Genomic DNA, 14,211 nt, shown 5'->3' on the forward strand with positions numbered 1-14,211 from the left:
CCTCCCAAGTTCAAGCGATTCTCCTGCCTCAGCCACCCGAATAGCTGGAATTACACGTGCGCACCACCATGCCCAGCTAATTTTGTATCTTTTAGTAGAGACGGGGTTTCACCATGTTGGTCAGGCTCGTCTCGAACTCCTGACCTCAGGTGATCCACCTGCCTCGGCCTCCCAAAGTACTGAGATTACAGATATGAGCCACCGTGCCCTGCCCTCATGTTGTGTGTGTGTGTGTGTGTGTGTGTGTGTGTTTTACCACAATTTTAAAAAAAAGAAAAAGAAAAAGAAAAAAAAAAACAACGATCACTGAATTCCTACCAAGATCCAAGTAATCCCTGTCAAACAAAACATTCAGATGGAAGATGAAGATAACAATGGCTACACGTCAGGTGCCCTGGTATTCTGTGTCTGATTCAGCCACAAGTAATAGAAAAGTGGCTTCAGCAATAAGGAATTAAGGACAGATATTTGTAACTGGTTTATCAAACATGCTGTATTCAGTAAGTGCTAAGCAGAAGACACATTTAGTCTTTCAAAACTTCACTAACAGCTCACAGCTCCCCAACCCGAAACCGTGAACCCCTTGATTAGGCAAACAATGGCCCATAGGACAAATTCAACCAGCGGCTTGTTTTTTAAATGAAGTTTTATAGGAACACAGCCATGCCCATTCATTTCCATATTGTCTGTGGCGGCATTCACATTATAGCAGTAGGATGGACTAGGTGAAACAGATAGAGTTGATGAGTATTTGCAACAGAGACCCCAGGGCTCACCAAGCCTAAAATGTCTACTCTATATTCCATTTACAGAAAAGTTTGCTGACCCTGCCATATATGATAGCTTGGGAAGAGTCCTTAGTTTTTCTGATTACTATTAGGTATTAACTAATCATCTCGTTTACCAGGTGATAAAAGTCCAGCCCAGTCTAATATCAAAATCTCAATTTCTCATCCAAGTTAAAGGTTCTTCCTCATATTCCAGCCCCTCCTTTTTACCCAGTTCATGCTAGGCTGAAGCTAGAAAGCCTCCAATGAGTAGGGAGGACAGGGGGTATCTTTCTGTTCCTTGCTCCAGCTGTCTCGCTTGCTAATGTTGCTTCTCTCCACAGGGCAGAATAGGAATAAGAGGAAGATCCTAATCAGTTGGTGCCATTGTTACCTGGCATTGTGGCCATCTGATGGCAGATGGAGACATTTTTGTGGTTATTGGAGATTCTCACCTTAGCTACTTCCTACCGCACCATTTTTGAGCAAAGATAATCCACCTGCCACTGACTGACCGATTACCACCACCTTCCCCCATACGCCCTACACAGCCCTCACCTGCCTCAAACTTCCAGGGGTGAATCCTTCCATGATGATCTGGCATGGCTTCCCCATCCGTCCCCTGCAACAGAGGCCTCCACTCTTGCTGTTCTGCCACATAACACTCCACCAGTTTCTTGCCTTTAAACTTCTCCAGGCCAGAGTCTGGCAACAGTCCTTGGGTGTCCCAAAACATCCAGGCATCCCAAAGTTCTCCCAAGAACTCTCTAATTATGATCATCTCCAACCCAGTGGAGGCCTGGAGCCCACAAGTTTGCACAGCTACCAGTGTGGGCATAGTGGGGACATATTAGTGTCTGTGAATAATTCTCTTCATCTTAAACCAAGGGAAGGGAGCCTAAACAGGATTGTCCACAGACAGCAATGGCTCTCAGTGAGGGATAGTGCTGTCTCCCTCACTTGCTTCCTGGGGACATTTGGCAATGTCACGAGGCACTTTTGGTTGTCACACCTAGAGGGGTGCTGCTGGCATCTAGGAGGCTGAGGAGCAGGGATGCTGTTAAACATTCTACAATGCACAGCACAGCACTTCATAACACGGAGCCATCTGTTCCAAAATTTCAATAGTTCCAAGATCGAGAAGGCTAGCCTGGGACTTCCCTTGATATAACGTTGAGAGGAGCCTGTAGGACTAACTTTTGGGGCCTTACTCAAGAATAGAAAAAAATCCCATTAGATAGCCTCTGTTATTTGTATTAAGAACTCCTGAGGGAGAGTGGCTCCTGGACAGATTCACCCATTAGCTCAATGATGTCTTCAAGGACCCTTTTTTGAGAGCAAAGACTTCTTTCCACTGTACCATGCTCACTGTGCCAGCCCATCTTCCTAGGCTTGCTTCCCTTATGTTTCCAAGATAACTGATCCACCTCCAGGTATCACTTGCCAACTATAGGTTCGAAAGCAAAAAAGGGAAATCTTCCTCCTTATCTTTTTAATCTAACCAACAGTGATAGGCATTCCCATCCCCCAAATGATCTCCCCTCATGCCTGCTGGCCAGCGTTGCATCACCTGGCCACACTCAGACTTTCTGGAGGCAAGTGAAGGGAGAGTACCCTGAGTGGCTTTCACAAATCACAACTTACCCCTGGGACTGGAGAAGGACCCAGCCTTTCCAGAGCAGTATGGCTGCCATTACCTAAGACCAAACTGTTGTCGTGGTGGCAAGTACAAAAGAGAAATAATGGCTGTCAGGCAGGAAATCAACAGTTCTGCCACATCTCCGTCCCGTTTCTCCAGCCTTCTCTCACAGCTTGGACAACTTGATTCTCACGCAGAGGCTCTAGGGCAGTGGTTTCTCCACCTTTAACATGAATTATTATCACCTGGAAAACTTGTTAAAAAAAATTCAGGTGCTCTGTTCCCACGCTAGCCCTACCAATCAGAATAATGATATCCATGGGCTCTATGTTTAAGAAGCTTCACCTGTGATCCTGGTGCCCACCAAAGTCTAAGGATAGCAGTTCTAGTACAAATCTTGACCCTCAGCTGAAGAGGTTTGAGCACTTACAACTAGAAGCCCAGGGATACTGCAAATCACGCACCTCTACTATTGGTCTAGAGCTTGTGTTTCAAATTTAAGTATATGGATCCCCAAATCCAGACTCCATGTATGCTGTAAACCTGACGACTTAACTCCTTCTTTAGTACTACTACTATAATTGCTAACTACAGTTATTACTGTTGTTGCTGTATCTATTTCTTTATTATCACATTTACTATTTATTGAGCTCTTGCCGTATGCTGGGTACTATGCAAAACACTTGACATCATTAGCTCATGTAAAGTGAGCTATTGTGGTAGCTCACTTGAGCACTGTGGTATAATTTTAAAAATATATCTGGTCTTTGTTCCCAGTTCCTGGCACAGAGCTTTAAAAACTCTGGGAATTTCCACCCCTTCTGCGCGGTCATGCGGAGCCATCGCCTGGGCCTGGAACCGGGCCGCAGCCCCACAGCTTCGACAACCATCTCCCTACCATGGACCCCCACAAAGTGAATGAGCTTTGGGCCTTTGTGAAAATGTGTAAGCAGGATCCAAGTGTTCTGCACACCGAGGAAATGCATTTCCTGAGGGAGTGGGTGGAGAGCATGGTGGGTAAAGTACCACCTGCTACTCAGAAAGCTAAATCAGAAGAAAATACTAAGGAAGAAAAACCTGATAGTAAGAAGGTGGAGGAAGACTTAAAGGCAGACGAACAATCAAGTGAGGAAAGTGATCTAGAAATTGATACAGAAGGTGTGATTGAACCAGACACCGATGCCCCTCAAGAAATGGGAGATGAAAATGCAGAGATAATGGAGGAGATGATGGATCAGGCAAATGATAAGAAAGTGGCTGCTATTGAAACCCTAAATGATGGTGAACTCCAGAAAGCCACTGACTTATTCACAGTTGCCATCAAGCTGAATCCTCGCTTGGCCATTTTGTATGCCAAGAGGGCCAGTGTCTTCAACAAATTACAGAAGCCAAATGCTGCCATTCGAGATTGTGACAGAGCCATTGAAAGAAATCCTGATTCAGCTCAGCCTTACAAGTGGTGAGGGAAAGCACATGGTCTTCTAGGCCACTGGGAAGAAGCAGCCCGTGATCTTGCCCTTGCCTGTAAATTGGATTATGATGAAGACGTTAGTGCAATGCTGAAAGTTCAACCTAGGGCACAGAAAATTGAAGAACATCGGAGAAAGTATGAGCGAAAATGTGAAGAGCGAGAGATCAAAGAATGAAGGCTTGAGAAGAGCATGAGAGAGCCCAGAGAGAGGAAGAAGCCACATGACAGTCAGGAGCTTAGTATGGCTCTTTTCCGGGTGGCTTTCCTGTGGGAATGCCTGGTAATTTTCTTGGAGGAATGCCCTGAATGGGAGGGGGCATGCCTGGAATGGCTGGAATGCCTGGACTCAATGAAATTCTTAGTGATCCAGAGGTTCTTGCAGCCATGCAGGATCCAGAAGTTATGGTTGCCTTCCAGGATGTGGCTCAGAACCCAGCAAATATGTCAAAATACCAGAGCAACCCAAAGGTTATGAATCTCATCAGTAAATTGTCAGCCAAATTTGGAGGTCAAGCTTAATGCCCTTCTGATAAATAAAGCCCTTGCTGAAGGAAAAGCAACCTAGATCACCTTATAGATGTCACAATAATACAAACCAATGTATCTCTGACCTTCTCATCAAGAGAGCTGGGGCGCTTTGAAGATAATCCCTACCCCTCTCCCCCAAACGCAGCTGAAGCATTGTACAGTGGTTTGCCATTAGGGTATTCATTCAGATAATGTTTTCCTTCTAGGAATTACAAACTAAATACTTTCTAAATCTTAAAAATATTTAAAACAAATTTAAAGGGTCTGTTAATTCTTTTATTTTTCTTTACTAATCATTTTGGATTTTTTTCTTTGAATTATTGGGCAGGGAAGATACATATGGAAGATTATTGCTCTAATTTGAGTGAAATGAAAGTTATTAGTGCGAGGCAAACATAACTCATTTGAGGATAAAGTTTGTGTTGGATATGTGGTTCCTGATGCATTTTGACTTGTCTTTTTAAATGCTTTATCTTTTTCTTTAAAGATTTATTTCAATAAAACTAATTGGGACACCCGTATTTCAGTAGGACCTGGGTAGGGATTGGAGGTACTTGGCAGGGCAGCAATCTTGCTGTGTTTTATATAATATGCATCCTTGGGCAGGTTGCCCTTAAATCTTACACTGTGGTGAAGGGATGACTTCTTTTGTAATGCTGCAGTAGAGTTGGAGTACTTAGTTCTGTCCTTGTTCAGTATATCTAATAAGTGTTTCATGTTATTTCCACATAAGGGAAATAACGGAGTACTTTTCTTTTTATATTTCTATGCTTAAAATTCTCTTTCCTAGTCAAAAATTGCCCAACTCTGTGTTTGCTTTCTGCTTGTCACATTTTTCTCCCTTACTTTCCTTGGGCTAAAGACAGGCTTTTTCCACGCACCATCACTGCTATCATCATTAACAGCATAATTATGCAAGCATATTTAATGCTGAGTTTAATTTAATATGTAATACATATGGTAATTGTAGGGTAATACCCACAACAACTGTAGCTTCTTACTTGGCCATGAGAATGCTTATTTAAGTGTTAGACTTCCCTTCTGGCAAAATCTTGCCATATCAGAAGACATTGGAAAGAGGGATTCCCTTTGGTGTTTGGTCTTCTACTTAGAAAAAGTTTATCTTGTAGTATTCATCTTCGTATTCTGAAGATAATAAGGTTTGAATTAAATTGATATACACAGAGGGGAACCAATTTTTTTGATCCAATATGAATTATAAATGAGATAATCAACAGTTATTCATTGTGGAGTTGTTGAGACTATGAAAGACTCATTGTCTTTGTATTCAGCCCCTCCTTAAATAGTGTAACCATTATCCCCACCTCTGCTTGCTTTCTTTCTTTCCCTCCCCTCCAATGATAAAGAAAATGATAAATTTTCTGTTGTGCAAAAAAAAAAAAAAAAAAAACCTCTGGGAATTTCCTGAGTGATAGGAAAGTCTTTGTTATGCTAATGAGGTGGCTCCTGGCAGTTTCCCTAGATAGATTCAGGATGGGAGCTGCTCACCAGTAAGGCCAATCATGTGATTATAGAGCTGGAACTTTCAGCACTCTCTTCCCCAACCTCTGCAGAGGAGAGGGGCACTGGAGACAGAGTTCAATCCCCAATCCCTTGACCACTGATTTAATCAATCATGCCTACAGAATTGAGACTTTAATAAAAACTTTGAACAACGAGGCTCTAGGAGCTTCCTGGTTGGTGAACACGTTCCCTGGATGCCACAGAGCAGAGGCTTCTGTGGTTGGGACCCTTCCAGACCTGGCCCTATGTGCCACCTCATCTGGCTATTCATTGTGTCCTTTATAATAAAATGGTAATCATAAATATCATGCTTTCCTGAGTTGTGTGTTGTCCTAGTGAATTATCGCACCTGAGAAGGGGTCATGAGAGTCCCCGCGTTTGTAGCCAAGTTGGACAAAATTGTGAGTCCCTGGGGACCCCAAGTGCAGCTGACATCTGAACTCCAGGTAGTTAGTGTCAGAATTAAATTGAATTGTTGAACACCCAGTTGTGGGATAATTGGTGTTGAAATGCACTTACATAATCATATGATAACAGCTTTATCAAGGAGATCATTATTCCCATTTTACAGATGAGAAGCTGAGACTGAGAGTGGTTTTGCATTCCCATGATCACATAGGAGGAAGCAATAGAGCTCAAATTGACAGACATACTTGTTTAACTTGAGAGCCTGAGCTCTTAAGCTAGGGTGACAGTTTAGTAAACATCAGGGAGGAGCACTCACATTTTGTGTAAGTGAATGACACTCCTGTTGTTGTTGTGTAATGCAGAGCCCTATAATCACTTCCTTAGCATTTGCCAAACTTGCCTGATCAGACTCACCTGGGGCATTTATTAAAAAGAGGGATTCCCAGGCCTCTCCCATGAAGATTCTGATCCAGTATGTTTGGGGTGGAGCCTGGGAATTTTTATTTTTAACAAGCTCTACTGGTGATTCTGACAATCAGACAACTTTTGCAAATGCTGCACTATGCTGCCTCGACCAGCTTCCTTGCTTGAATGTTATCAATCTACCCTATAACCCAGCCCTTCTCTTTCCCAATTTCTTGTAGCATCTGACACACTCCTGTGCAGAGACTCTGAAGAGCTGGATATAACCTTTTCCAATTTCCACACTGTCACTCAGTCCTATACTTGGAAGAGTTTTAATGAATCACGCAATATGAATCCAACTCAGCATGTCCAAGGCAAAATCCATTAACAGCCATACTCCTGCTTCCTGCTCTTCCTCCTACATTCTCTAACTTAGTGAATGACCCACCATCCACCCAAACCACCATGCCAACAATCTTTGGTATATCTGTGTCCATGTTCTCCTTCACTCTTCACATTCTGGTCACCATTTCCTAGTGATTTCTACCTCCTAAATAATACAAACCAGCTTCTCCTCTTCTTTTCCACTGCTTATATAATATCCCATTCCATTTTCACCTAGACCAGCTTTCTAAAAGGCTTTCTGCCTTCATTCTTTGCTCCCCACCCCCAGCCCATATGTATACCACCCCACAGGAGGAGACAGATCATATATTCCAAAGGTGATTGCAACAATATCTCTCATCTCACCTGTTCTTCTAGAATCTTGCTACCTCCATCAAGAAGAGAGATGTATTTCCCCTTCCCTTGAATATGGGTTCACTTTTGTGACTATCTCAACCAATAGCATATTCAAAGTGATGCTCCATGACTGCTTAGGCCAGTCCCTAGAAGATGACTCACATACCATCTTGCCTACCAGGACACTCACTCTTGACATCTAAGCCCTCATGTAAACAGTCAGCTTCCCTGAGATCGCCATGCTAGTAGGAAATCCAAGCTAGCCTATGCAGAGAGACAACATGGAACAGCCCTGAGACTACACAAAGAGAGAGATGTCTAATCAGCCCCCCATTTCCCCAACCCTGCATTAGTCCAACTCCAGCCACTGGGTGCAACCATATGACAGATCCCAAACCAGAATTGACCAGCTGAGCCTTTTTCTAATTCCTGACCCAAATACATTATCTGAGATAATAAAATAGTTGTTGTTTGAAGCGAGAAAGGTTTGTGACTCATTTTTTTTTAATGCAGCAATAGCTAAACGAACCATATTCAATACATACAAATGGCCAGAATTGTACCAAGCAATACTATTCAAAGTGTAGTCCCTGGGGAGAATGAACTGTGTTACCAATGTTAAGTGGAAAACTTTAGAAAAAATAAATTTAACAATGTTTATCTGAGCATAGAACAAGTCATGAATGGGACAGCACTCAGAACCAGAAGAGGTTTTGAGACCTGCACTCTGCAGCATAGGGAGGGAGCTTCTATAGGATGAACACAGAAGTAAAGTGCAGAAATAACTTGATTCATTACAGAAAGGCATTTGCCTTAGAGGGGCATGGTCTGATCAGTTGGATGTCTGTGATTGGCCGAAATTCAGCTATTTGTTACAAAAATATACTCCTAAAATAGGTTTTAGCTTGTTCGAGTACTAAGTTAGGTTGCAGTTTGTTACAGAAACATAGGGACAGCCCAGGGCTGATGGCCTCTGGTTTATTTGCTTTCACAACAGTCAGTATGGAAATTGGGAGTATTTAGAATCTTTCAACAGGGTGAATGTACGCTTCTTGAATCTAATCATTAAAAAATGAACAGACCTGGGTTCAAAGAGCAGTCAACTTTTGACTGGTTGTTCAGACACAGCCGCACTGAAGGGATGAAAAGGGGCTGTAGGGGGAGAAAGAACACCAGACAGAGGCAAGAGTATGAAAGGGGTCCCTGCCTAATGCAAAAAAACAGGCAGCATGTCCACAGGACTGAAAGAAAGTTAAGGTGTCCTTAGACGAGAGCTCGTCTTAGGAATCCCTTTAACTGCAAGCAACAGAAAACCCTACTCCAGTGGCTTAAACAAACTGTGATTTATTTTTCTCATTGTATAAGAATAGCATCAGTGACATTCTCATAGCCACTTGGCACTGGGCAGTTCTGTGCACATTAGCCAGTTTTCCAATTGCCAAAACTTGCAACTTTTAGACTGTTTTCTCCAAAGTCACAGAAGACCTACCTGCCCTCAGGTGGCATGACTCTGACGTGTGTGTCCTACACTGGCCCTGGAGTCCCCAGCAGGACTAAGCTGCAGTTGCCCACAAGAGATTGTACTTAATAACTGACTTGATATTGGCTTACTTCCCCCCTTTGTCTCATGTTCCCTCTCCCTTATCAGTGTTTCCTGAGAACACTTACCAAATAAACTAATTGCATCCTGTGAAGCTAATGCAGCATGAGCGAGATAGAAAGTGGTAGGTGATAATGCTGGAGAAAGAAACAGTGAACGGAGAGGCAGAGAGGCAGGGACTTGTCCGAAGAAAACACAAACTCCCGTGGCAGAGCTGGAATGAGACCCTGCTCTTGGGATAGCAAAAACAGTCTTGGTGACTCTTCCTACAATGGCTTCACCTGAATTCTTACTTCTCAGGACTTCCTCTCATCAGGCAGCACCCACCAGAGAGCAGTTCTGAAACTGAGATTACCAGATCAAAAACAAACAAGCAAACGAGAAAAGACCCATGGGAGCTGGGAGTGCCCATCCAAGTACATCCACATCATCCAGTAAAAGAAACAGAACTCCTGAAGTCAAACAGACTGGTTAGCACACACCTCCTCCATTTGCTAGTTGTGTGACTGAGGGCAGTTTCTTAACTACTCTGTGCCTCCTCTGTAAATATCAATGTGCTAATAATCCCACCTCGCTGGATCATTTCAAAATAAAATGCATAACATTGATAAGTGCCTCGGTCTTGCCTGACACACAGTAAGTGTTCGATAATGGCCAGTCTCCCCTGCAATTGCTCCACACACTCTCTTTCACAACCAAATGGAAGATCAAGCAAAGATGTATTGGCCAAATAATTGACTCCATTTGTCTGGCACGCCTCAGCCACTTGCTTCACATGACTATTTCTATGAGGCTAATACCTCATTACAATAACATTGTACTCTAATACCAGTGGGCCTATAAACAGAGGCCCAGCTAAAATAAAACCATTGTAATCATGGCCCAGATTTAATCACTGGCTAGTGGGCTCCCCAGTGGTTTCACCAAGAGCCAGGCAATAGTCAAATAATCAAACTGCAGATGCTGGGATAGCAAATCGGCTTAAATTTAAACAGTGGCAGAAACCCAAACTACAGCAGGGAGAAAAGAGAGATGAAGAGGGGGAGATGTAGACTTGCACAATGTTGGAATTTCCCTTCCATGGCCTCCCTAGTTAATTGGCCCATAAAATAACCAGGCTTGTTAATGAATAATAGCCTCATTCCCGAGAGGCACCCAGGTTAGGTGGTCGCTCTGGGCCTGCTTACTGTGGACCCTGCTGTAAGAGCTGAAAGGGATCCCAAGGGCAACGTGAAGGCAGAGGCATTATGATCTCCATCCTACTGAGAGCTCACAGGCACTCAGCTACTTAGAAAGAGGATCCTGAGTCACAGAATCAACAGGGAGAGGGAAGCAGAGGCAGGTCCCTTCTAGAGGGTCGAGGGAGCTGAAGCTTATACAATTGGGGGACCGTCTTTGAGAAAAATCAAACAAAGCTGCATAGAAAATATGCTCAACCATCCAGCACCACCTTGTATGAAAGCATGGTCAAACCTTCAGACGAGACCTCAGACCTGGCTGACATGTTGATGACAGCCTTGTGAGAGACACAAGCAGAGAACCCAGCTAAACCATGCCCAGATTCCTGACCTCAAAAACTGTGAATAATAAATGTGTGTTTAAGCCACTGTTTGCTGTAATTTGTTACGTTGCAGCAGATGACTGGTAGAAGGAAGAGGATAAAAAAGGAAGATACCAAGGTCATTTTGCTAACTGGGTGGGGCAAACCTAGAAATGTTATTTTATTATGCACTCAAATTTTTATAGAATTATTGGAAAGGTACCTTGGAGGTCATTTCATCAAATTCTCTGAATTTTAACTAAAATTGTAACTAGACTAAACCAATCTGCTTCAATTTTTATGTAACAAAGTTGTGAGGTTTTTCACATGCCATGGACTCCCAGGTGGAAGGTCATGTAACCACAGCATGGCCAGATGAACCAAGTGTACAACCATGAGGGGAACCTAAGTGCTTGGGCAGAGGAGCAGGGACTGAGTTAAGAGGTGGACACCAATGGCAGGATTCAATCACATCAAACCCTGGCATTACCCCATGGCAGGATCCAGTCAGATCATGTCTCCTGGCATCACCTCATTGCAAGATCCAATCAGATCATACCTAATTACCCTATGCTTATAAAACCCACCCAAGCCCTTAGCTCAAGGAGACAGATTTGAGCATTTCCCCCTGTCTCCTTGCCAGTTATCTCAAAATAAAGCTTTTCTTTTCGCAAAAGCTGGTACCATGGTATTGTCTTCTATGCCCATCTGGAAGCCCATCCATTGATTGCTCAGTAACAAAATGAAAGCTTAGGAGACCTGCTTTGATCAGTAGATGAGATTATTTTCTACTTTGTCTACCAACTATTCTTGAGTCCGTGACTCCTTGAGTTGTGCTTGAAAATGTTTTTCTTTCAAAATATTAATCATCTCACTACATTCTAACTTCACCTTTGCTTACGAAAGAAGTTCATTTCATTTCTGCTCCTGCCTAAAATTATCACAAGTTTTGAGTCAGTGATGTTAAAACGGAGTCTGTATCATGAGTCAATAATCAGAACCCTCACAGTGAGTCCTCCATTCACTCTTAGGAGGCATAATAGAACTGTAGACTTGGAAGTCACTTTGGCAGTCATTTAATCCAAGTTAGCTCAGTGTAGGAGTTCTGGCAAAGGAGACATAAAAGGAAATTACATGCGCAACATCCAGAAAAAATACTTAAATAAAATAGGCATACTCTTCTTCATCTTTGTCCTCTTTCTTGATGGCTGAAACGTTTTGGGCATGGAACTCAAACTGCCGTCTTGGATTATGAAGTAGAAGTTGCGCATTGAAGATAGAACAATAAAATGAAGAACCTGGCTGGACACAGTGGTTCATACCTGTAATCCCAGCACTTTGGGAGGCTGAGGAGGGTAGATCACCTGAGGTCAGGAGTTCGAGACCAGCCTGGTCAACATGGCAAAACCTTGTCTCTACTAAAAGCACAAAAATTAGGTGGGTGTGGTGGCACACAACTGTAGTCCAAGCTACTTGGGAGGCTGAGGTGGGAGAATTGCTTGAATCAGGGAGGTAGAAGATGCAGTGAGCTGAGATAGCACCACTGCACTCTAGCCCGGGTGACAGAACGAGACTCTGTCTCAAAAAAAAAAAAAAAAAAAAAAAAGAAGAAGAAGAAGAATCTGGAATTCCTTATAATCATAGAGCTGCCAAACTACCCCTCCCTGCTCCCTTCTAGACTTCTTTGTGTTAGAAAGAATTAAACTTCTATCTTGTTTAAGCAACTATTAATATAAATTTGAATTTTGGGTCACTCAAAGCTGAGCTAATCTTAATATATTCTTTTTCTCCATTTTTAAGATAAGGAAAACGAGCTTCACCAGGATTAAGAATAAATCTACTGTTCCTTCCTATTATAAACTAAATGCCCTCCCCCACCAAATTCATATGTTGAAACCCCAATCCCCAATGTGACTGTATTTAGAGACAGGATCTTTATGTAATAAGAAGTACTTGAGGTTAAATGAGATCATAAGTAGGGGTAGCTGGGGAGACCTGATCCAATAGGATGAGTGTTCTTATAAGAAGAGACACCAGGGAGCTCGCTTGCTCTCTCTTCACCATGTGAGAAGAAGGCAGCCACCTGCAAGCCAGGAAGGGAGCCCTCACCAGAAACCAGCCCTGCCAGACTTTGATCTGGGACTTCTAGCCTCCAGAACTGTGAGAAAATAAATTTCTGTTGCTTAAGTCATTCAGTCTACGGTATTTTGTTGAGCAGACTAATATACTTGCACAGATTAGTCCTCCCTATGATAAAATTACTGGCCAGAATCTACTGGCAGTAATTTTGTCTACAGGGAGGACTAATCTGTGGAAATATATTAGGGTCTATAAGGATCCTAAACATTGACCCACGACACAGACTCATTTTAACATCACTGACTCAAAACTTGTGATAATTTCAGGCAATTTAATAACAGTATGTCTTCTGTTTTTCAAGATAAATAATACCTCCAGTTTTCTTAATGATTCTTCATAAGAATAAAATGTCTAGGACTTTTACCAGCTGGGTGGGTCTCTCCAGAATCTAATGAAATAGATTGGCTCTACTAGATTTATAAACTATATCAATGATCCTCTCAGGCATTTTCTCCAAACATTGAACTTCCTCTTCCCAAATATGATCAGAGCAGAAGGAAGGTAACATCCACGGAATCTTTAGGCTCGTCTTTCCAGTCTGGGTTCTCGAGATTTCAGGAAAGAGACAGACATGCATAAATAACTTTCAATGATGACACTGCAAGCAGCCTTAGAAATGTAAGATGTTGGGGGGAAATCACCATACTCTTAATAAACAGTAAGGACAATAACCTCACGTTATTCTTTTTACTATCAGATGGTTTGAAAGCAATGGAAAATGTTGCCTACAAAGACTCAGGAAGTAACTTAAGTCAAGGAACCCATCTTCTCTCAACTGAACCAGCATTTGTTCTTTCTGTAGGAAAGAAAATTTTGATTGTCCAGCATCCCTTCCATTTGGGGATGCATGGATCCCCCACTCCAAGCGCTATCATGGAACTGTTAATCCCCCTACTCCAGTTACAGGGGTGAGCCAGTGATCCACAATAGCCAGTCAGATTTTGTCTCTCCAGCCACAGTGATTGGACCACAATAGACATATGACCCAAGTCAGGCAAATTAGTCTTCACTGAGACTTTTCTGCTAAAGCGGTCTGGGAAGATTATCTGTTTGGGGGGGGGTCTTGGGAAGATGTGAAGTCAGAACTTCTAGTGGCCATCTTCCTCCATCACAGAGAGTTAACCTGTCTATAGGAGGAGGTAATGCAGAGGGGAAAAGAGCAAAGAGATGGAGAGAGAGAGAGAGAGAGAGAGGGAGAGAGTATACTCTGAAGATGGTTGATTCCTGGATTCAGCTATGCCTGAAACTTACATTTTGACTTCCCAGTTATTTAAGCCAATAAATTTTGCCTTTTCCTTAAGTTAATTTGGTATGGGTGTTTTGTTTTGCTTTTCTGTCATTTGTATCAGAAAGAGTGCTAATACACTCCCCATAAAATATGATCTGACTGGATGTTTTGGTACCATTTGTTCAGGTGGGCCACTGTAAGGCAGCACTCTCCCACATTAC

General features: G+C 42.7%; 1 long non-coding RNA gene and 1 pseudogene across 1 annotated transcript in view; one reads left to right on the forward strand and one right to left on the reverse strand.

Moving 5' to 3' along the window:
* LOC134732214 (uncharacterized) overlaps positions 1-14,211 on the reverse strand; it is a 118,127-nt gene that overhangs the window by 80,399 nt on the left and 23,517 nt on the right. The gene's annotated exons all lie outside the window — the stretch shown is intronic.
* LOC129460290 (hsc70-interacting protein-like) lies at positions 3,306-4,468 on the forward strand (annotated as a pseudogene).

The sequence above is a fragment of the Symphalangus syndactylus genome, chromosome 13 (assembly GCF_028878055.3).
Source record: "Symphalangus syndactylus isolate Jambi chromosome 13, NHGRI_mSymSyn1-v2.1_pri, whole genome shotgun sequence".
NCBI classification, from domain to species: Eukaryota; Metazoa; Chordata; class Mammalia; order Primates; family Hylobatidae; genus Symphalangus; species Symphalangus syndactylus.